General features: G+C 41.6%; 1 long non-coding RNA gene across 1 annotated transcript; it reads right to left on the reverse strand.

Annotated features, from left to right (window-relative positions):
• Positions 1-659: 659 nt before the first annotated feature.
• Positions 660-21,574, reverse strand: LOC140716670 (uncharacterized). The gene is made up of 3 exons (XR_012096341.1): positions 21,545-21,574; positions 12,418-12,652; positions 660-766 (listed from the first exon to the last, which is right to left on the reverse strand). It is a non-coding gene; the product is annotated as an uncharacterized lncRNA (long non-coding RNA).
• Between the last annotated feature and the right edge of the window lie 271 nt (positions 21,575-21,845).

Below are 21,845 nucleotides of genomic sequence, written 5' to 3' on the forward strand. Positions count from 1 at the left end.
ACGCATGCAGTCACAGGGTGAATGTACACATTCCTTACAGATAGCAGCAGGAATTAAATGCAGGCCGCCGGCACTGTAAAGCATTGTACTGGCTGCTACGCTATTTGAGAGCCATAGCTGTAGCAGTAGGTTTATCACTACATGGCAGCGTAGTGGTTAGAGCTACAGTATTACAGCTTGGGGCACCGTAGTTCGGAGTTCAGTTCTAGTGCCCTCTGTAAGAAAGTTTGTACGTTCTTCCCGTGTGTTCATTGGTTTCCTCCAGGTGCACCAGTTTCCTCCCACTATCCAATGGGATACTGGTTAGTAGGTTAAGTTGTTATTGTAAATTGTTGAGTGATTAGGTTACGGTTAAATAGGTGGGTTGCTGAGCTGTACCCAGATGGGCCTGTTCCTCACTATATCTCTGAAATAAAATTACAAAACAGATATCGTCATTGTAATAGTTGTACACATAATTATGTTTGTATATAAAAAGGAAAAGAATGACTGAAGTGTGCCACACACCATTGAATAAAGGAAACAAAACAGAGTGTATTCTGAAACGTTCATTTACTTTGTGTAAACCTGGTACAAACATCAGTCTTCTACATCATCCTTTTCAACGTCGGTAATTGATCAATCTCAGACCAACAATAGTAATACCGATCAGGAGGACAGAAAGGGTCATTAATCCCATTGTGGTTCCAATTATGTTTATCAACTTGGTGATCCTAGAAGCAGCGATAGCTCTGTCCATATTTCCCACTTGAATGAACCTGTGAACCTGAAAATATAAGTAATTTTTAATGATGGGAGATAAGTTATTGAGTGTCACACAGGAACAGAAGGTAATGTTTTCATGCCAGGTTTAGCACCTAGAACAGTACAGCTCAATACAGGCCATCCAGCCCACAATGTTGTGCCAATCTTTTAACCTACTCCAAGACCAATCTAACCCTTCCCTCCCACATAGCCCTCCATTTATTTTCATCCATGTGCCTATCTTAAAGTTTCTTATGTAGCATCCATGCCCCCAATTTACCCCCGTTCGCCTAGGGTGAACCGCCATCGCCCCACCAATAGTGCGATACTTCAATGTAAATACAGTGTAATGCCCCCCCAAGTACACACGCGCAACCCAAATATCAGACAATACGCCAAAGGTGAGTAAATAATTGCAACTTTATAGTTATTTCTTAGTAATGGGTTAGTGAAACAGATAACCTAAAGGTGCCAAATCAGTAAGTTTATCAGTTTGTGCACATAATATTTTAATACATTGGAGCTCATGCCTCCGGTTCCATCCACAACAACCTTCCGAGCCTTTGGCCACCGTCCGAACCGCCGACGTCCAGTATCCGCCGCCCTGGAACCACTGTCCGCTCCTCACACATCCGTCCTCCTCGCTCGTCTCCCGAAAAAGACCGCAAACTCCCGCTCAGCTCACACATACAAGATAGCATAACAATTCTCCATTGGTTAGTTCCCCCTTATCTGCAGTTATAATTCAAACATACCAGGCACAGAAAACCATTACAGCATTGTAACATTACAGAGAAGCCATTTCATAACAATACAGAGAAGCCATTTTGTTAGCCTGAACAGTTAACACCACAGTTAATGGCACAGAGAGCCCTACATTTAAATGCCCCTAATGTAGATGTTTCTACCACCAACCCTGGCAGCTTGTTTCACGCTTCCACCAAAACCTACCTTCTGACATTACCCCCTATACTTTCCTCCAATCACCTTAAAATTATGACTTCTCGTATTAGCCATTTCCACCCTGAGAAAAATACATTAGCTCGAGCTGCAACATTACCTCATGACTTTGGAACTCAATCCTGTGACTAATGAAGGCCAATAGATCATACGCCTTCTTAACCACCCTATCAAATTGTGCAGCCCCTTTGAGGGATCTATGGACTTAGACCCCCCCAGGATAAGCAGAGTGCCCTTCCACTCTGCTAAGAATCCTGTATTCTGCCTTCAAGTTGGATCTTCCAAAGTAAAGCACTTCACACTTCTCCAGATTGAACTCCATCTGCCACTTGTCAGCCCACCTCTCCAAGACTATGGTAAAGGTCAACGAGTTGTCAGTGTCTGAAATGTTCATCTACCAAGAGATCTGTCACCTGACCAAATTTATTGCCACAATGGCAATAAATTCTTATTCTTTCAAGTGGAAACAAGAGAGCCAAGTCTGATTCCTCTCTCAGGAAAGCCCTTTCAAGCTTAGTGTGCAGTGATAGATCTGCATCTTTACTGATTTTCTTCAACACTAGACCTATATTCAGTGGCCACGTTATTAGGTACATCTGTACACCTGCTCATTAATGTACATATCAAATCAGCCAATGATGTGGTGGAAACGCAATGCATAAAAGCATGCAGACATGGGCAAGATGTTCAGTTGTTGTTCAGACCAAATATCAGAATGGGGAAGAAATGTGATCTAAGCGACTTTGACTGTGGAACGATTGTTTGTGCCTGACAAATTTAGTTGTATCATAAGGATCCAAATACAGTGGATTCTAGTTAATTGGTCCATCGGTTAATCGGGGCAGCCGCTTATTGGGGCAATTCTTAAAAAACGAAAACTAATCGAGAAAATGGTTGGGATTCCCTTTGTTTATTTGGGACACCATGCTGTTTAATTGGGACAGGAGGCTCTTGCCAAACTGTTTCTAACTAGTGTCAGTCTTATGAAGTTATGTGGCCGTTAGACACTGCACTGTGCTTAGATTGAACAGTTTTTAAGTACCACTAAGCTGTCATGCCACCCGATTAAGGCAGGGCAAAATGATGTAGCTCTCCGGTGTCTTTGAGGAGGGAAAGTTGTTTTCAATTCTCCATTCACATACAAAATTAAGTATGGCTCCAGTCTGTTGGATTGGGGTGTAGAATTGTTATTTTTCTTGTAGTTTAATATTCTTACGCTTGTTTGCATTTTTATATAATCACCTTGAATGGCCTGGATAGAATGGATGTGGAGAGGATGTTTCTTATAGTGGTGGAGTCTAGGACCAGAGCACACAGCCTCAGAATATAAGAACGTCCCTTTAAAACAGAGATGAGGAGGAATTTCTTTAGCTGGAGGGTGGTGAGTCTGTGGAATTCATTGCCTCAGATGGCTGTGGAGGCCAAGTCATTGAGTGGAGGTTGATAGGTTCTTGATTAGTAAGGATGTCAAATGTTACAGGGAGAAAGCAGGAGAATGTGGTTGAAAGGGTTAATAAATCAGCCATGGTGGAATTATGGAGTACACAAGATGGGCTGAATGGCCTTATTCAGCTCCTATGACTTATGCTGTTAAGGTCTTGTGTGAGTATTCAGTAAATTTTCCAGTAATTGTGGCGCAGTTGCCTCTGTACTTTTCTGGAAAATTCTTGGTTTCAGTGGCGAGTGTCATTTTACATGAATCTGCCTATCTTATTGGTTATCCATTATCAGTGGAATTTTCTGTTATGAGAAGACCATGACTACTTTTTTAATCTTCTTTGCCCTTTGTTTCTCTCAACGCCTCTGCTTCTTCCTTATTTCTCTTGTAATGCTTCACAAAACGAGCTAAACAACATGTTTTATGCCTCATTCTTGACTTCCGAAGAAGCTTTGGATCACAAGGCATCAGGATCCCACAAGTCCAAACCCTTTAAGTGATCACTAAATGGCACAGCTTTTCAGTGACAATAAATAAACTTTCATGAGCAATAAATAGCATCCTCACCAACTCCCTCAGTTAGCTTGCAAAAGGATTAATTTTTAACAGTAATTTTGTCACTTGTATAGATAACTATGTTATACTGGTGATTTGATATGCAACACAATCCTAACCAGACAATGCTTTGTTTTGTCCAAGCAGTGTTCAGGCAGAAAAATGAAAGGAATAATGTGGTATATACATTCAGTGGTCACTTTACCAGGTTCCTCCTGCGGACCTCTGCTGTCACCCATTAACTTCAAAATTCAACATGTTGCCAATTCAGAGATGCTCTTCTGCACACCACTGTTGTAACACCTGGTTATTTGGGTTATTGTCACCTTCCTGTTAGCTTGAACCAATCTGGTAATTCTCCTCTGACCTTTCATATTAACAAGGCATTTTTGCCCACAAAACTGCCACTCACTGGATGTTTATTTTTTGATATTTTTTGTACTGTTCTCTGTAAACTCTAGAGACTGTTGTGTGTGAAAATCCCAGGAGATCAGCAGTTTCTGAGATACCCAAACCACCCCATCTGGCACCAACAATCATTCCATGGTCAAAGTCACTTTGACCACATTTCTTCCCCATTCTGATGTTTGGTCTGAACATCAACTGGACCTTGTGAGCATGTCTGCATGCTTTTATGCATTGAGTTGCTGCCACATGATTGGCTGATCAGATATTTGCATAAACAAGCAGGTGTATAAATATACCTAATAAAGTAGCCACTGAGTGTACATTGATGCACTGATACTGAACACAATTTTAATGAGACAATTAGATCATAAGACCATAAGACATTGGAGCAGAATTAGGCCATTTGGCCCAAAAGACTGCTCTGCCATTCCAACGTGGCTGATTTATTTATCCCATTCAACCCCATTCTCCTGCCTTCTTCGTGTAACTTTTGATGCCCTTTCTAATCAAGAACCTATCAACTTCCGTCTTAAATATACCCAGACTTGGCCTGTGCAGCCGTCTGTAGCAATGAATTCCACAGATTCACCACCATCTGGCTGAAGAAATTCCTCCTCATCTCCATTCTAAATGAACGTTGCCTTATTCTGAGGCTGTGCTCTCTGGTTCTAGACTCCCCCACTGAAGGAAACATCCTCCCTATATCCACTCTATCCAGATTTTTCATTATTCCATAGGTTTCAATAACATCCCCCCATTCTTCCAAACCCCAGTGAGTGCAAGCCCAGAGCCATCAAACGCTAACCCTTTCATTCCTGGGATCATTCTTGTGAATCTCTTCTAGACTCTCTCCAATGCCAGCACACCTTTTCTTCAATAAGGGACAATACTCCAAGTACGGTCTTATAATTCCTTAGTATTATGTCTGTGCTTTTGTATTCTAGTCCTCTTGAAATGAATGCTAACATTGCATCTGCCTTCCTTACCACTGAATCAACCTGGGGACTTATCCTCCTAATGTATTTTAACAACTCCAACACCTCCTCTCCCTTAATATTAGCATGATCCAGAACTTCAACCTGACTCATATTGTCCACACCATCATCAAGTTCCCTCTCATTGGTGAATACTAAAGAGAAGTATTCATTGAGGACCTCGCTCACTTCCACAGCCTCCAGGCACATCTTCCCACTTTTATCTCTAATCGGTCCTACCTTCACTCCTGTCATCCTTTTGTTCTTCACATAATTGAAGAATGCCTTGGGGTTTTCCTTTACCCTACTCGCCAAGGCCTTCTCATGCCCCCTTCTTGCTCTTCTCAGCCTCTTCTTAAGCTCCTTTCTTGCTACCTTATATTCCTCAATAGACCCATCTGATCCTTGCTTCCTAAACCTCATGTATGCTGCCTTCTTCCACCTGACTAGATTTTCCACCTCACTTGTCACCCATGGTCCCTTCACCCTACCATTCTTTATCTTCCTCACCGGGACAAATTTATCCCTAACATCCTGCAGAAGATCCCTAAGCATCAACCACATGTCCATAGTACATTTCCCTGCAAAAACATCATCCCAATTCACACCCGCAAGTTCTAGCCTTATAGCCTCATAATTTGCCCTTCCTCAATTAAAAATTTTCCTGTCCTCTCTGATTCTATCCTTTTCCATGATAATGCTAAAGGCCAGGGAGCAGTGATCACTGTCCCCCAGATGCTCACCCACTGACAGATCTGTGACTTGACCCAGTTCGTTACCTAATACTAGATCTAGTATGGCATTCCCCCTAGTCGGCCTGTCAACATACTGTGACAGGAATCCGTCCTGGACACACTTAACAAACTCTGCCCCGTCTAAACCATTGGAACTAATCAGGTGCCAATCAATATTAGGGAAGTTAAAGTCACCCATGATAACAACCCTGTTATTTTTGCACCTTTCCAAAATCTGCCTCCCAATCTGCTCCTCGGTATCTCTGCTGCTACCAGGGGGCCTATAGAATACCCCCAGTAGAGTAACTGCTCCCTTCCTGTTCCTGACTTCCACCCATACTGACTCAAAAGAGGATCCTGCTACATTGCCCACCCTTTCTGCAGCTGTAATAGTACCCTGACCAGTAATGCCACCCCTCCTCCCCTTTCCCCCCCTCTCTATCCCTTTTAAAGCACTGAAATCCAGGAATATTGAGAATCCATTCCTGCCCTGGTGCCAGCCAAGTCTCCATAATGGCCACTACATCATAATTCCATTTATGTATCCAAGCTCTCAGTTCATCACCTTTGTTCCTGATGCTTCTTGCATTGAAGTACACACACTTTTCTAAGTATCAAAAAAGTTTCTAAGTATCAAAAAAATTACTGTAAAAGAACTAAATCAAATCAGTATCTATTGTGACCATCCTTTTGCCTTTAAAACTGCATCATTAGGTACACGGTTATGCCGTTTTATTAAAAAATCGGCTAGGAGGTTGCTCAAAGCATCTTGAAGAACTTGCTACAACTGTTCTGCAGACTTTGGCTGTCTGACTTGCTTTTGCCTCTCCAGATAATCCCAAACAGCCTCAATGATGTTGAAGTTCAGTAGGTACTGACTGTATACAGTTAGGATCAACATTTCCCCATTTCCCATCCTGTAGGGGTGAGTGGTAAGAGATGACATCAACTTCCTAAGCATGGCAATTTACGACATGTACTGTTCCCTGGTGGTCCACCATTGCAGGTCTAATATTGACATCTATTTATAGTTGAAATCTAATTGTTTTTGAAAAATATTCATCCTCAGTTGATTGTGTTTAATGTGCAAAAGAGCAGAGGCTGTGTATCAGACTGTTTCCAAAATCCATTTCCACTGAAATCAATGGGAACAAATTTCAGGAGCAGGAGAGAAGACGCTGCTGCTGGTCTGGTACATACCACTAAGGACATGTGTCAGCCTCAGAGAGTGGGGAAAGAACATCAAACAAGAGCATAGAACAGTACAGCACAGGAACAGCTCCTTCAGTGGAACTGTGACATTATCTCCAAACAACAATGCTACTCCCTCACTTCTCTGTCATGTCTAAAATGGGTGGCGGGGTGGAAATATAGTACATCTCTACCAAAGGAGGTGCAAGACGCTCCTTCCCTCCGCTAGCCTGCAGATCACCATTGGGCAAAGTGTAGCACCCACTTAGCCCCCCCTCCCCCCCTCGATCAGGGTCACGTGAATCCATGAGAGCAGCTGGTGCATATTGCAAGTCCTGGTAATGCAACCACAAACGCCAGGTAGCTGTCTCCCAGAAGAAGGCAAGGGCAAATCACTTCAATGGAGAAATTTGCCAACAACAATCAGGGTCATGGACAAACCCTTACCGCACATGTGATAGGACACAGCACATGAAGAATGAACTAATAAATATGTCTAAACCATCTGTGCCCCGGAACCTTGAGCTACCAGTCCTGCCCTTGTCTCAGCCAAGTCACAGTGATGTCCATAATATCCGTAATGACCTGGTTAAGATTTCTACTGCTATGCTGTAGGTATTTCAATTTAGCGGTTTTCTGCAAAAGCAGTGTGTCCTGCAAGTAGAATGTTTTGGTTTTGGCTAAAGATAAGTAGCCCTGCTGTTCAACTTGGGAATTATGTGTTGGCCAGTCAGGGTGGTGGAATCGGGAGAAAGGAATTGAGAGGGTGGGGTGGAGAGAGATTTGTGATGGACAGTAGCCTGGGTTCGGGGGCTTTTGGCAGGAGGTATGAAGGGGGACAGAAGGGAAGATGCCTCAGAATGCCATTGGAAGGCAAGTCCCCGTTGCACAAAGTGCTTTGTACAGATCAATGACTCCAAGGAGGAAGGGCCAATACTCCCAAGAGAGAGCCAGTTTGTTCAAGATGGATTTTGAGCGGTTCAGAATGTGGCAGATGCTTTCATAGAGACTGTGAATCCAGTGCGTGAGTGGACAACTCCAGTTTGAACTCCAACTTTATGTACACCTTGGACTGGTTTATCTGTAATAATAAATCTGTAATTATCTGTAATGGTTTATCTAGGGCCCTTTTCTTTTCCCTAGTAACTGTTCGATGAAGCTGAAATTAGTAAATGTACTTTCTTTATAACTTTATGCGGTGTACGATCTGTTATTTCTTGCCAACCGACAATTGTGGGAGGGTAGTATTTACATGGTATTCACTCAGATCAAGGTTTCTTTAATCGGAGCATCATGATGTTCCTGTTTGGTTGAATCCCAAATCATACTGACCCTAGATGTATATTGCTTGTGAAAGGTGGCCTTCTCACCGCTGAGTCACACAGCTGTTAGTGGAGTCAGCTAACCCGCCAGGTTCACATACGGGCCGGGGAGGGGGCTGCATATCATAATATCAGGAACTAATCCATGGACTCCATGCATTAAAATAAATATACCTAAGAGCATTAGTCCTACCACCTTCATTACCTATGCCATGTCAGTTCTTACTCTTGGACTTACTCTACCTTCTCCTCTTAGTGCTACGGTTACAGCTCTCTGCCACACCAGTTGAAACCCTCTTGAGCATTAGCAAACCTTTCTGCTAGGAGACTGGTGCTGTCACGATGTGCACTGGCAATATTGGAGCCCAAGTGCGGAGGAAAGACAGACTCCAATGAAGAGCTGGCAGCTAGGTTTATGTATAAAAATTTCTAACAGAACATTCTCAAAACTCGGACCCAAGTGATTAACACTAATCGGGCATCCACTTAAACAATATAAATAACATGGAATTCCCAAGCCTATCAAAATAACCTCAACAAGCTTAAACCGAAAACACTAGGAAACCGCATAGCGAGTCGCTCGAGAATAACATAAGAAACTCTAAATGATTAATGACTCTTGCTAAACAACAATTAACCAATTCAGGTACTCAAAAAACTTTGGAGCCCAATGCTCTCTGGTGCCCCACATAGGCCCGGAGAGCTCATTACATGTGTCTCTCTTGTGTAACCCATCCCTCTTGTAAAGGTCCTACAAGTCCAGGAAGAGATGAGTAAAAAAAAATTTGCAATCTGCATAATTTCACTGAAATCACTTGCTGGACTGGACCCAATAGTCCACAATACTACAACTATTGTGTATCTGATGCTGTTTGCATGTGATGCTGCTGCAAGTAAGTTTTTCATTTCACCTGTGCATGCCTGTTCTTGTGTATATGACAATCATTGAGGACCCTCACTATACAGGACATGCCCTCTTCTCATTGCTACCATCAGGGAGGAGTTACAGGAGCCTCAACATGTTAGGAACAGCTTCTTCCTCTCGACCATCAGATTTCTCAATGGCCCACAAGCCAACAAACACCACGTTATGATTTTGTTCTCTATTTGCACTTTATTTGTCAATGTGGAGAGGAAAATGAGTTTGTAAATCTGGCGGGAGCAAAAGATGTTGGGAATGGTGAGGGTGGAGCGCCTGCCACAGGAGGGGTGTGAGACAGATGACAGAGAAAGAGTGTCGGGGGGGTGGGTGTTGCAGGTACAGACACACCCAGCCTTGAGACACCAGGAAAGGTCACTTAATTCCAAACAGTTGGGCTACTGATCATGTCTTTCTGGTGTTTCCCGCGCTCTCCCCTCTCCCTTCCCCTTTTTCCAACCATGATTCCCCTCTCCCTGCCCCCTTCCCACTCTCAATCCACAGTAGAGACCCATATCAGAATCAGGTTTACCATCACTCACATGTTATTAAATTTGTTTTTTTTTGTGGCAGCAGTACAGTGCAATACATAAGATTACTACAGTACTGGGCAAAAGTCTTAGGCACTCTAACTATATATATGTGCCTAAGACTTCTGCACAGTACTGTAAAGTAATTTTTTTATGCATTGCAATACACTGCTGCTGCTAATCAATAAATTTCAGGGCAGTTATGTCAGTAATAATAAAGGTGATTGTGATTCTGATTCTGATAAAATCAACTTTGGCTACAAGTGCGCACTGTACAGATGAGGTGTTAGCATGAAGTTAGGCTTAATGCAGGTGTAAGGAAATTGGTTACCTTACCTTGTACTAAACCATGAAAGCCTTCAGAAGTATTCATTGACTGTGAAGAACTTTGGAATGCCAGTTGCTTATGGGAGACTCTGGTTAAAACTGAAGATTTGTGTGGCATTGGTCAGACCACACTTGGGTTATAGTGAGTAGTTTTGGGCCCCTTATCTAAGAAAAGATGTGCTGGCATTGGAGAGGGTTCATAGGAGATTCACAAGAACAGTCCTGGGAATGAAAGGGTTAACATATGAGGAGCATTTGATGGCTCTGGGCCTGTACTCACTGGAGTTTAGAAGAATGACAGGGGATCTGATTGAAATGTATTGAATATTAAAAAGTTTAGATAGAGCGGATGTAGAGAAGATGTTTCCTATAGTGGGGGGAGTGTAGGACCTGCGGGCACAGGCTTAAAGTAGAAGGACGTCGCTTTAGAACAGTGATGAGCAGTCATAGAAAACTATAGCATAGAAACAGGCCCTTTGGCCCATCCAGTCCATGCCAAACCATTTAAACTGCCTAGTCTCATTAACCTGCAGCTGGACCATAGTCCTCCCATCCATGTACCTATCCAAACTTCTCATAAATGTTGAAATTGAAATTACATCCACCACTTGTGCTGGCAGCTCATTCCACACTTTCACGAACTTCTGAGTGATGAAATTTCCCCTCATGTTCTCGTTAAACTTTTCACCTTTCACCCCTAACCCATGACTTCGTTGTAGTCCCACCCAACCTCAATGGAAAAAGCTTGCCATACCCCTATCTATATCCCTCATAATTTTGTATACCTCTATCAAATCTTCCCTCAATCTTCTACATCTAGGGAATAAAGTTCTAAGTGTTCAATCTTTCCTTATAACTCAGGGCCCCCAGACCCAGCAAATTCCTTGTAAAATTCCTCTGTACTCTTTCAATCTAATATCCATCTTTCCTGATCAAAACTGCACAAAATACTCCAAATTATGCTTCAACAACATCTTAAGCAACTTCAGCATATCATCCTAACTCCTGTATTCAGTACTTTGATTTATGAAAGCCAATGTGCTAGAAGCTTCCTTAATGACCCTATCTACCTGTGCCTCAACCTTTGATGAATTGTGGAGCTGTTTTCCCAGATCCCTTTATTCTACTGCACTCCTCAGTGCCCTACCGTTCACTGTGTCCTACCAAAGTGCAACACCTCACACTTGTCTGCATTAAGTTCCATCTGTCATTTTTGAACGCATTTTCCAGCTGGTCCAGATCCCACTGCAAGCTTTGATAGGCTTCCTTGCTGTCCACTGCACCATCAAACTCGGTGTCATCTGCAAATTTGCTGATCCAGTTAACCATATCATCATTCAGATATAGATGACAAGCAACAACAGACCCAGCGCCGAACCCTGTGGCACTCTACTAGTCACAGGCCTCCAGTCAGAGAGACAACCATCTACTACCACTCCCTGGCTTCTCCCACAAAGCCAATTTACAACCTCATCTTGAATGCCAAGTGACTGAATCTAAGAGAGGAATTTCTTTAGCCTGGTGGTGATGAGTCTGTGGAATTCATTGCAACAGAGGCCATGGAGGCCAAGTTATTGGGGATACTTAGAACCAAAGTTGATAGGTTCTTGATTATTAAAGATGTCAATGATTACGGAGAGAAGACTCATAGAGTGGTGTTGAGAAGGATAATAAATCAGTGACGATAGAATGGCAGAGCACACCTGATGGGCTGAATGACTTAATTCTGCTCCTATATCTTATGGTCTTAAAGACAAATATTCAACCTTGATAACAATCATTGCTTGTTATTTCCAAGCAGTACCTTGACCGCTGACACAATAGCAAGCCAGCGGAAGTGGTGGATTTGAGTTTGATTTCAACATTTAAGCGAAATTTGGATAAGTACATGAATGGGAGAGGTACATAGGGTTACGGTCTGGGAGCAGGCCGATGGGTTTAGGTAGATTAATAGTTCAACATAGACTATATGAGCTGAAGGTCCTGTTTCTGTGCTGTAGTGTTCTATGACTCCTCTATAAGAGATAATGGAGAGCGTTGTGCAAGTATTCAAAATGCATTTAGTGCCTGATGTACAAGAACAGTATGTTCTCTGAGGCTAAACAACTATCCATCTTCCTCAGAGAGAAATACAGTAATGGAAATTTACATTTTCTGTCATATTTCCTGAACCTATATGGCCTTCTTTACCCTGCAAAATTTAACTTGGATTAAAATGATTTGACGAATTGTACTTTGTGGATCGTGGGATGTTTATTTCCTAAGCCTTTTCATAACAGTGGGATTTAGTAAAGTTACATCAAAGGAAAACTAACCTGATAGGAGTAAATCATTGTGACTATTCCAGCTGGAAAACAACTAAAGAATAGATTGCAAGTGGCTTTTCTGCTGTGGAGTTATATAATTCTCAATGCTCGTTGACAGGACACTTTTGGCTGATCTGTCCAGTCTTGCCAAGTTCTCAGCACTGTGGCTTTAATTTCTTTCCTCTCTCCAGTGCCTGGATTATAATTTTTCAGCTCTGCAAATTCCTTTTGGTGTGAGTGGATCCTGAAAAGAAAAAGTGTGTTTAATGAAATGGTGGAGAGTGACAGTGTATGTGTCATCAAAGTGACAAAACTGGGTATCTCATTCTCAAAAGAAAGCCTTAAATTCTGACACTTATACTCAGAATAGAATGCTGGCATGTGATGTCAGAGTGTTCAACTGATATTTTCAACCAATAAGATTAACAGATGAATTCTTTTCAGTTCGTTAAAGTACTAACTCTGAATAGTTTTACCTTCCTGAATGGCCCATTCCAATTGCTTTGATTTCCACAGTTGGTCTCTCAATTATTACTCCTAATGTGCTATCTCACATTCGTATAAATGTTGAAATTGCCTCATATTCTGCTGGAAAGTGATTACTAGTATTCTTCAAGCCCTGGCTGATATTAGAAATCTACAGCACATTACAGGCCCTTTGGCCCACAGTGTTGCACCAACCATGTAACCTACTCGAGAAACTGCCTAGAATTTCTCTACTGCATAGCCCTCTATCTTTCTAAGCTCCATCTACCTATCTAAGGGTCTCTTAAAAGACCCTATTGTATCTGCCCCCACCACCATTGCCGGCAGTGCATTCCATGCACCCACTACTCTGTGTGAAAAACGTACCTCTGTCATCCCCTCTATACCTACTTCCAAGCAACTTAAAACTATGCCCCCTACTGTTAACCATTTCAGCCCTGGGAAAAAGCCTCTGGCTATCCACACAATCCATGCCTCTCATCATCTTATACACTATCCTCTATTGCCCCAAGGAGAAAAGGCGGAGTTCACTCAACCTAGTCTCATAAGGTACACACTCCAATCCAGGCAACATCCTCGTAAATCTCCTCTGCAATCTCTCTATAGTATCCACATCCTTCCTGTAGTGAGGTGACCAGAACTGAACACAGTACTCCAAGTGGTGTCTGACTAGTGTCCTATATAACTGTAACATTACCTCACAGCTCTTGAACTCAATCTCATGGTTGACAAAGAAAAACACACCATACGCCTTCTTAACAATACTGTCAACCTGCACAGCAGCTTTGTGTGTCCTGTGGACATGATACAAAGATCATTGTCAGAGGCTCAGCAATCTCCTTCCTTGCTTCTCACAGTAGCCTGGGGGGTATCTCGTCTAGTCCCAATGATTTATCTAACTTAATACCTTTCAAAAGCTCCAGCACATCCTCTTTCTTAATTGCTATAGACTCAAGCATTTCAGTCCATTGTAAGTCATCCCCACAATTGCCAAGGTCTTTTTTACTGGAGAATACTGAAGCAAATTATTCATTAAGTACCTCTGCTACCTCCTCCGACTCCACGCACATTTCCACTCCTCACTCCTGATGGTCCTGTTCTCACACGGCTCATCTTCTTGTTCTTCACGTACTTGTAGAACACCTTTGGGTTTTCCTTAATCCTGCTCACCAAGGCCTTTTCATAGCCCCTTCTAGCTCTCCTAATTTCATTCTTAAGCTCCTTCCTGGCACCCTTGTAATTTTCTAGAGCTCTATCAGTACCTAGTTTCTTTAACCTTTCGTAAGCTTTTCTCCTTAACTAGATTTTCTACATCCTTTGTACACCATGGTTCTTTAACTTCACCATCCTTTCCCTTCCTCAATGGAACATACCGATGCAGAATGTCATGCAAATGTTCCCTGAACATTTGCCACATCTCTGCCGTGCATTTCCCTGAGGAAATCTGCTCCCAATTTATGTTCCCAAGTTCCTGCCTAATAGCATCATATTTCCCCCTACCCCAATTAAATGTTTTCCCAAATTGTCTGCTCCTATCCCTCTCCAGTGCTATGTTAAAGGAGATAGAGTTGTGATCACTATCTCTAAAATGCTCTCCCACTGAGAGATCTGACACCTGACCAGGTTCATTTCCCAATACCAGATCAAGTACCGCCTTTCCTCTAGTTGGTTTATCTACATATTGCATCAGGAAAACCTTCCTGAACACACCTAACAAACTCCACCACATCAAAACCCCTTGCTCTAAGGAGATGCCAATCAACATTAGGAAAGTTTAAATCGCCCATCACAACAACACTATTGTTATTGCTCCTTTCCAGAATCTGCCTCCCTATCTGCTCCTCCGTATAGTACAGTATATATCATAACTGCTGTGATATATATAATTATATACATATATAATTCTATATGATTTTATATATTTTAAATACTCAGTTTTTTTTGTTTGTTTATCATTTACTTACCTATCAACTTATTTACTTACTTACTGGAGAGAGTCAACAACTTTAAGTTCCTCAGCATTATCATGTCAGTTTTTCTCCTGGGTCCAGCAAGTAACTGCCGTTACAAAGAAGGCACAGCATCTCTACTTTCTTTGAGGTTTGCACAGATTTGGTATGTCATCTAAAAATCGATGAATTTCTATAGATGTGTGATTGGGAGTATACTGACTGATTGCATCACAGTCTGGTATGGGAACACCAATGCCCTTGAACGGAAAAGACTCCAAAATGTAGCTGATGCATCCCAGCCCATCATGGGTAAAGCCCTCCCCACCATTGAGCACATTTCCATCTCAGTAACACGCTCTACTGGCCCAAGCCTGCGCCACCATGTGACTAACTAAACTGCTAGCACGTATGTCTTTGGAATGTGAGTGGAAACTGGAGAAAACCCATGAGATGACAGATTTTGCTCCAAGAATCTTAGATGTTACTCTGAACTGATGCTTGGCAGAAACACTGGTGATATGCGTTTTAGTCCTGAGTGAACTCTTGGAAGAAGTTGGTAATTGGAAATTGGTTTATCATTGTTACATGTACCATGATAGAGTGAAAACCTATTTTTTGCCTGCTGTTGAGATACATCATTCCATACATTGAGGGAGTACAGAAGGGAAAAATAAAGAGTTCAGAATAAAGTGTAACAGCTACAGAGAAAGGATCAGAATCAGAATCATTTTTATTATCACTGGCACATGTTGTAAAATTTGTTAACTTAGCAGCAGCAGATCAATGCAATACATAAAAATAGTAGAGAAAAAATGTGAATTTATATATATATATATACACACACAAACATATATAATAGTTAAATTAAATAAGCAGTGTAAAAATACAAATAAAACATTGAGGTAGTGTTTATGGGCCAAAGGGTCAAAGGTCCATTTTGTTATGTTTGTAGAATACAACTCTGAAGTTAGTCTCTTCTCCAGTAGCCATAGAATACAGAAAGACATATAAGTAGTTGAAAGAAAGACATCACCTCCCCGCCCCCACACACAAAAAGCTGAAAACAAAAACTTACAAACCCCAAACACCCACAACCTCTCCCTCGCACAAAAAGTAACAGGCCACCCAGATCCGGAGAGGCCACTGAATGAAACCAATGGAGGAAGAAATGAATTCATTGTGACCAGCTGTTTTAGGCAAGAATTGTGAGGAATTTGGTTTGGGATTGAAGCCCTTAAGCAGAAAAGGGCATGAGAATGAACATTTCAAGCTCCAGCACATGTTATTACTTGATTATAATGGTTAATGGTGTTTCTCTCCCTATCACTGCAGCCTGACCGGCTGAGAATTTCAAGCACATTCATATCCTTTAGATTTTCACCATCATCAGAGTTTTGATTCAGGTTATAAGTTATGTTTATGTGGTTATGAAAGAAACTCTAACACACATTAATGTAGCATGTTTATGCAATTTGAGATAATATACAGTACTGTGCAAAAGTCTTAGGCACATATATAGAGCTAGGGTATCCAAGACTTTTGCACAGTACTGTACTTGTCAATGTGGAGCAGAGAGCGAGTTTGTAACTCTGGTGGGAGCAAAGGATGTTGGGAATGGTGACGGTGGAGCACTGCCACATGGGTGAGTGCCAGGGGTGGATGGTGCGGGTGCAGACATACCCAGCCCTGAGACACCAGTCAAGGTTGTTATTTGATTCCAAACAATTGGTTTATTGATCATTATAGAATGTCTCTCTGGTACTCCCCATTCTCTCCCCTCTCCCTTTCCCCTTTTCCCAACCATGATTCCCCTCTCCCTGCCCCCTTCTCACTCTCTGTCCACAATAGAGACCCATATCAGAATCAGATTTATCATCACTCACATTTGCCATGAAATTAGTTTTTTTTGTGGCAGCAGTACAGTGCAATACATAAAATTACTACAGTACTGTGCAAAAGTCTTAGGCATCCTAGCTATATATGTGTGCCTAAGGTGCACAGTACTGTAGTTTATCTTTTGTATAATATTCACATTATAAAATATACAGTAATATATTAAATTATATTATATTCATATTTACAGGCTGACCCCAGCACCACCTTGGATGTTGTTAATGCAAAGGATGCATTTTACTGTATGTTTCAATGTATATGTGATAAATAAAGCTGAATCTGAATCAAATATCTGACATCTTTTTCAGGTTTTTTCATGTTTGGAATCCACAATGGCATTCTTGTTTACATCATGATCCAGCTCTGCCCTGCTCTGTATGAGGAGAGTGATTCCTGACAGGAGCATCAATGTCTTCATCAGAAAGCTCATTCACTGTGGCCTGCTTCAGTTCACCAATGTATTAACCTGCTCCTGTAACAGCTAGATTCAATATATTTGTCTCAGGGATTAAGGGACTACTTTCCTGATGAGCTTAGGGACAATATTCCTCAGATGAGCCATTCTTATAATAAGTTCAGGCTTACAAGTCCTATTCACAAGGAATTTCTCTGCATTTAGATTCAGATTAATTTATTTATCACATTTACATTGACACATACAGTAAAATGGGTCGTTTGTGTTAACAGACAACACATCCAAGGATGTGCTGGTGGGCATCACCATGTATTCGAGTGCCAATATAGCACTCTGACCATGTTTAACACAACACAACACAGAGCATAGAATACGGAACATGGAATATTACAGCACAGCACAGGCCCTTCGGCCCATGATGTTGTGCCAACCCTTTAACCTACTCCAAGATTTATTGAACCTTTCCCTCCTACATCTCCCTCCATTCTTCTATAATCCACATGCCTACCTTATTAATTAATTTCCCATTACACCACTGGCATCAAAGACAGCAATGAACATACTCCATCTCTCTCTGTCCTTGGCCACATAGAAGGAATCTTTTTGCTTTTTCTGTAACAATTTTTTGACCAGTTAGCTTTGTTAGCTCTGAGATGAACCCCTCAACCAGACAACCTCTCTTAGTCCAGGATCTACCCTTTGACCTGTTTGGCATGGGTGACCTTATCAAGAGCCAAAGCACAAGACTCTGACTCCACCCAACATAGATCTCCAGGTCACTGAGGCATGTAAGCCTCCAAACCAAGACATCATCCTCTTTAATGTCTCTAACAACACAGACAGTGGCAGCAACAGCGACAGAACAAAATAAAACAACAACATCACCACGTCTTTTCCCACTCTCTCACACCCTCACACACATAGGCCTCCAACCTCAGTCCTTGTCCCTGGACTCTCAAACACACAGCCTATTGATTTATTAATGCATTTATTTTCAATCTATTGTTCCTTACTTTTGATATTGTGTCTGTTTTTATCTAATTAAGTATTCACTGATTTTTCTTTTCTTCTTTTGTATGTCCTTTTGGTTTACACACCTCTCAGTTTGATGGACTTCTCATTTCTATTATTGGTGAGCCCATTAATTTTCTGTCATCCACCCTGTCTCTTCTTCCAACTCCTTGATCACATTCTAGAACCTACCTACCTCAAATCACAATCTATCCATTATGATGGGTGATTTTACAGCAATTAGTTGGATTCTCCATCTATTGGTGATGTGATCGCACTTGGACGTCCCACCATCTACATCACTCTACAACTAGTCTTGAGTAACATTCAAAGAAGCGGGAGGAACCCAGGTGGCCAGAAAGAAAGAAAGAGGAGAGGGCTATCATAAAGAGGTCGAGGGAAGTGGTAGAGCCAGAGATGGCAGGGTGATAGGTTGATCCAGCTGAGGGAGGTGTTAGGAAGGTGAGGGTGAGAGGAGAGATGCAAGAAGCTGAGAGGTGATAGGTGGAAGAGGCAAAGGGCTGAAGATGATGCAATCTAATAGGACAGGATAGTGGAGCTTGGAATAAAGAGGAGGGACATGTGACTGAGGAGGGGAAGGGAACCAGTAAGGGCAGAAGAATTAGGGTGACAGAAGTCAGTGGGATCTAGGAGAAAAAAATAAGGTAGATGCAGAGGGGAGTGGTGACTGAAAGTTAGAGAATTTGATGTTCGTTCTGTTAGACCAACAAGACCACCAAGGCAGAATATGAAGTCTTGCCACAACTCGTGGTAGAGGAGGTCATGGACAGCCACATTAGTCATAGAGTCATAGAAAAGTACAGCACAGAAACAGGCCTTTCAGCTCATTTAGTCTATGCCGAACTATTTAGACTGCCTGGTCCCATCAACCTGCACTGGGACCATTGCCCTCCTTACCCCTCTCATTCACGTACCTCTCCGAAATTTGCTTAAACATTGAACTCAAGCTCACATGCACCACTTGCACTGGCAGTTTATTTCACACTCATGCCCTTCAGAACCAGCAACAACCTTATAAAATGTCTCTGTGCTCTTTCAATCTTATTTACATCTTTCAAGTAGGTAGGTGACCTAAACTGCACCAAGTACTCCAAATAAACCATATAACATCCCATCTCCTGTACTCAATACATTGATTTATGAAGGCCAATGTGCCAAAAGCTTTCTTTATCTACCTATGCCACTACTTTCAATGAATTATGGACCTGTATTCCCAGATCCTTTTGTTCTACCACACTCCTCAGTGCACTACCATTCACTGTGTAAGACCTACCCTGGTTGGTCTTACAAAGTGCAACACCTCACACTCGGTCTGCATTAAGTTCAATCTGCCATTTTTCAGCCCATTTTTCCAGCTGGTCCAGATCCTGCTGCAATCTCTGATAGTCTTCCTCGCTGTCCACTACACCCCCGATCTTGGTGTCATCCACAAATTTGCTGATCCAGTTAATCAGTAGGTCTGAGATTTTATATATATCTCAGAATAAAGTTTATTCATAATATAAAAATATTTTACAAGAATGTCTTTTCACTCTTACATTCATAGACAATGCCTTAAGTAGTGTTGTATAACACTTATTAAAACCAATAGCACTGTTGATGGGGAGCTAATTTAAGATGGAAGCCTTCTAAATCATCATCTTCTTCTTCTTCTCCTTCTATTTCCAGCAGTTTAGACGCATCTAGGCGTATTACTGCCCTCCATAGGATGTACAATTAATTACAGAATTTCAAGAAACTCAAATTCTCAAATATAAACTCGTCGCACGTAGAAACAGAATAATAAACTTTTCAATCAGATGGTGGTTCTCTTGGTGGCCAAACAAAGATTTAATAGAAAAACAAAATACATTTAAGTCAGACAGCCTCTTGAACAATATTCATTCAATTTTATATCAATTACAACTCAGCAAAACATGCTGAACTGTCTCTGGACTACAACAGTCACATCATCCAGTTGGATGTTTTCCTATTATCTTTAAATAATAGTTTAGCCCACAATGGCCCAACCTAAGACTTGTTAATTTCACCATATCTCTACGATTTAAAGAACAACAGTCTGAGACCTTTTTAACTAGAGGGTGACTAGAAAAGAAATGCCTTCCCTTTAATTCATTTTTCCAATCCTCTTGCCATTTCTTCTCTGTCTCTTTTTTAAAATCCTACTTCTCAATTCTGCTCTGCCTAGGGGTATTCTAATCCCTACTTGCCCACTCTAAAAGGAAGACTTCGCAATGTCATCCAAAATGTAATTTCCCCCCATCCCAGCATGCCCAGGTATCCATGTAAACTTAACTTCACAACCCATCTTCCCTACTCTAAACAAAACTAAGAGAATCTCAATAACTATGTCAAGATGAGCTTTTGAATTATTCCCTTTTATAGCCTCTAAGGCAGCAGCAGAATCCGAACAGATGATAACCCTGCATGGTCGAGAGTCTTCTATCCATCATAAGGCCCAGAGGATTGCTAATAATTCTGTTGCAAAGACAGAAACACCATCTGAAACCCTGTGACCTATCTCAACTCCAAGTTGAGACACGTACATCCCAAATCCTGCCTTACTGCTCTCTGGGTCCACTGAACCATCACTAAAAATCTTCAGATAAGATCCCCACTTATTATTTAAATATTCATTTATGATCGACGCTGTTGAAATTCCTCTGCTTCCTTGAAGCTGAGAAAGGAGGAATAGGTGAACTTCTGGTTCTGGCAAAAGCCAAAAAGGAATGGGTGGCAAGCAAATTTGGTCAGCTATGTCTTCCTCAATCAGTTTCAATTTCACAGCCCAGATATTAACCAAATCTAAAAATGAATATCTTTAAATTCTACTTTGGCGCTCCGACGTCTCCTGGAAAAGACATTTTGATGGACAGCTGCGATTGAAGCCATTTAGTTTTACCCAATACCGCAGGCCCAACTTAACTCATCTTAAATGTAGAGGCGCTTCTCCCATCTCCACACATAATACATGGACTGATGTTGTTCTGAAAGCTCCACAACAGAGTCCAAGTGCTTTGGACTGCACAGTGTCTAATTTTCCAAGCACTGCCGTAGCAGCGGAACCATAAGCATTACAACCATAATCAATTACTGATCTAATCATAGCTAGATATATTAAGTACATAGTTTCCCGCCCTGTTCCCCAGTCACATCCAGCAATACTTCTCATAACATTTAAAACTTTCTCACACTTTCCAATTGTTTTATCTATATGAACCTCCAAAGTAAGTCTTTCATCAAGCCAAACACCTAAAAACTTGAATACTTTGACTCTTTCTAATGGAGCATCATATAGACACAATTCAGCCTTCTAAATCTCGTTGTGTTTCAATATATAAACTGACAACTACCTCACCTGTAGCAGATGCAGTTGATTGAGTGACTTCCCTGTCAATTATGCCTGGAGACTGGTAAGAGCTCAGAATTAGTCATGCATTTATTTGTCTTCTGTAACTCAGCCCCACTAAATAAATAAATAGAAACTGCATCTATTGAATTTGGAGTTTGCATTGCCTCATACACTCGGTGGCCACTTTATTTACAGGTAATGGTGGTGACCTGTATATGGTCTCGTTAACGCAAATATCTAATCAGCCAATCATGTGGCAGCAATTCAATGCATAAAAGCCTGCAGACATGGTCAAGACCAAGCATTA

This window comes from Hemitrygon akajei, chromosome 26 (genome assembly GCF_048418815.1).
Source record: "Hemitrygon akajei chromosome 26, sHemAka1.3, whole genome shotgun sequence".
Classification (NCBI taxonomy): domain Eukaryota; kingdom Metazoa; phylum Chordata; class Chondrichthyes; order Myliobatiformes; family Dasyatidae; genus Hemitrygon; species Hemitrygon akajei.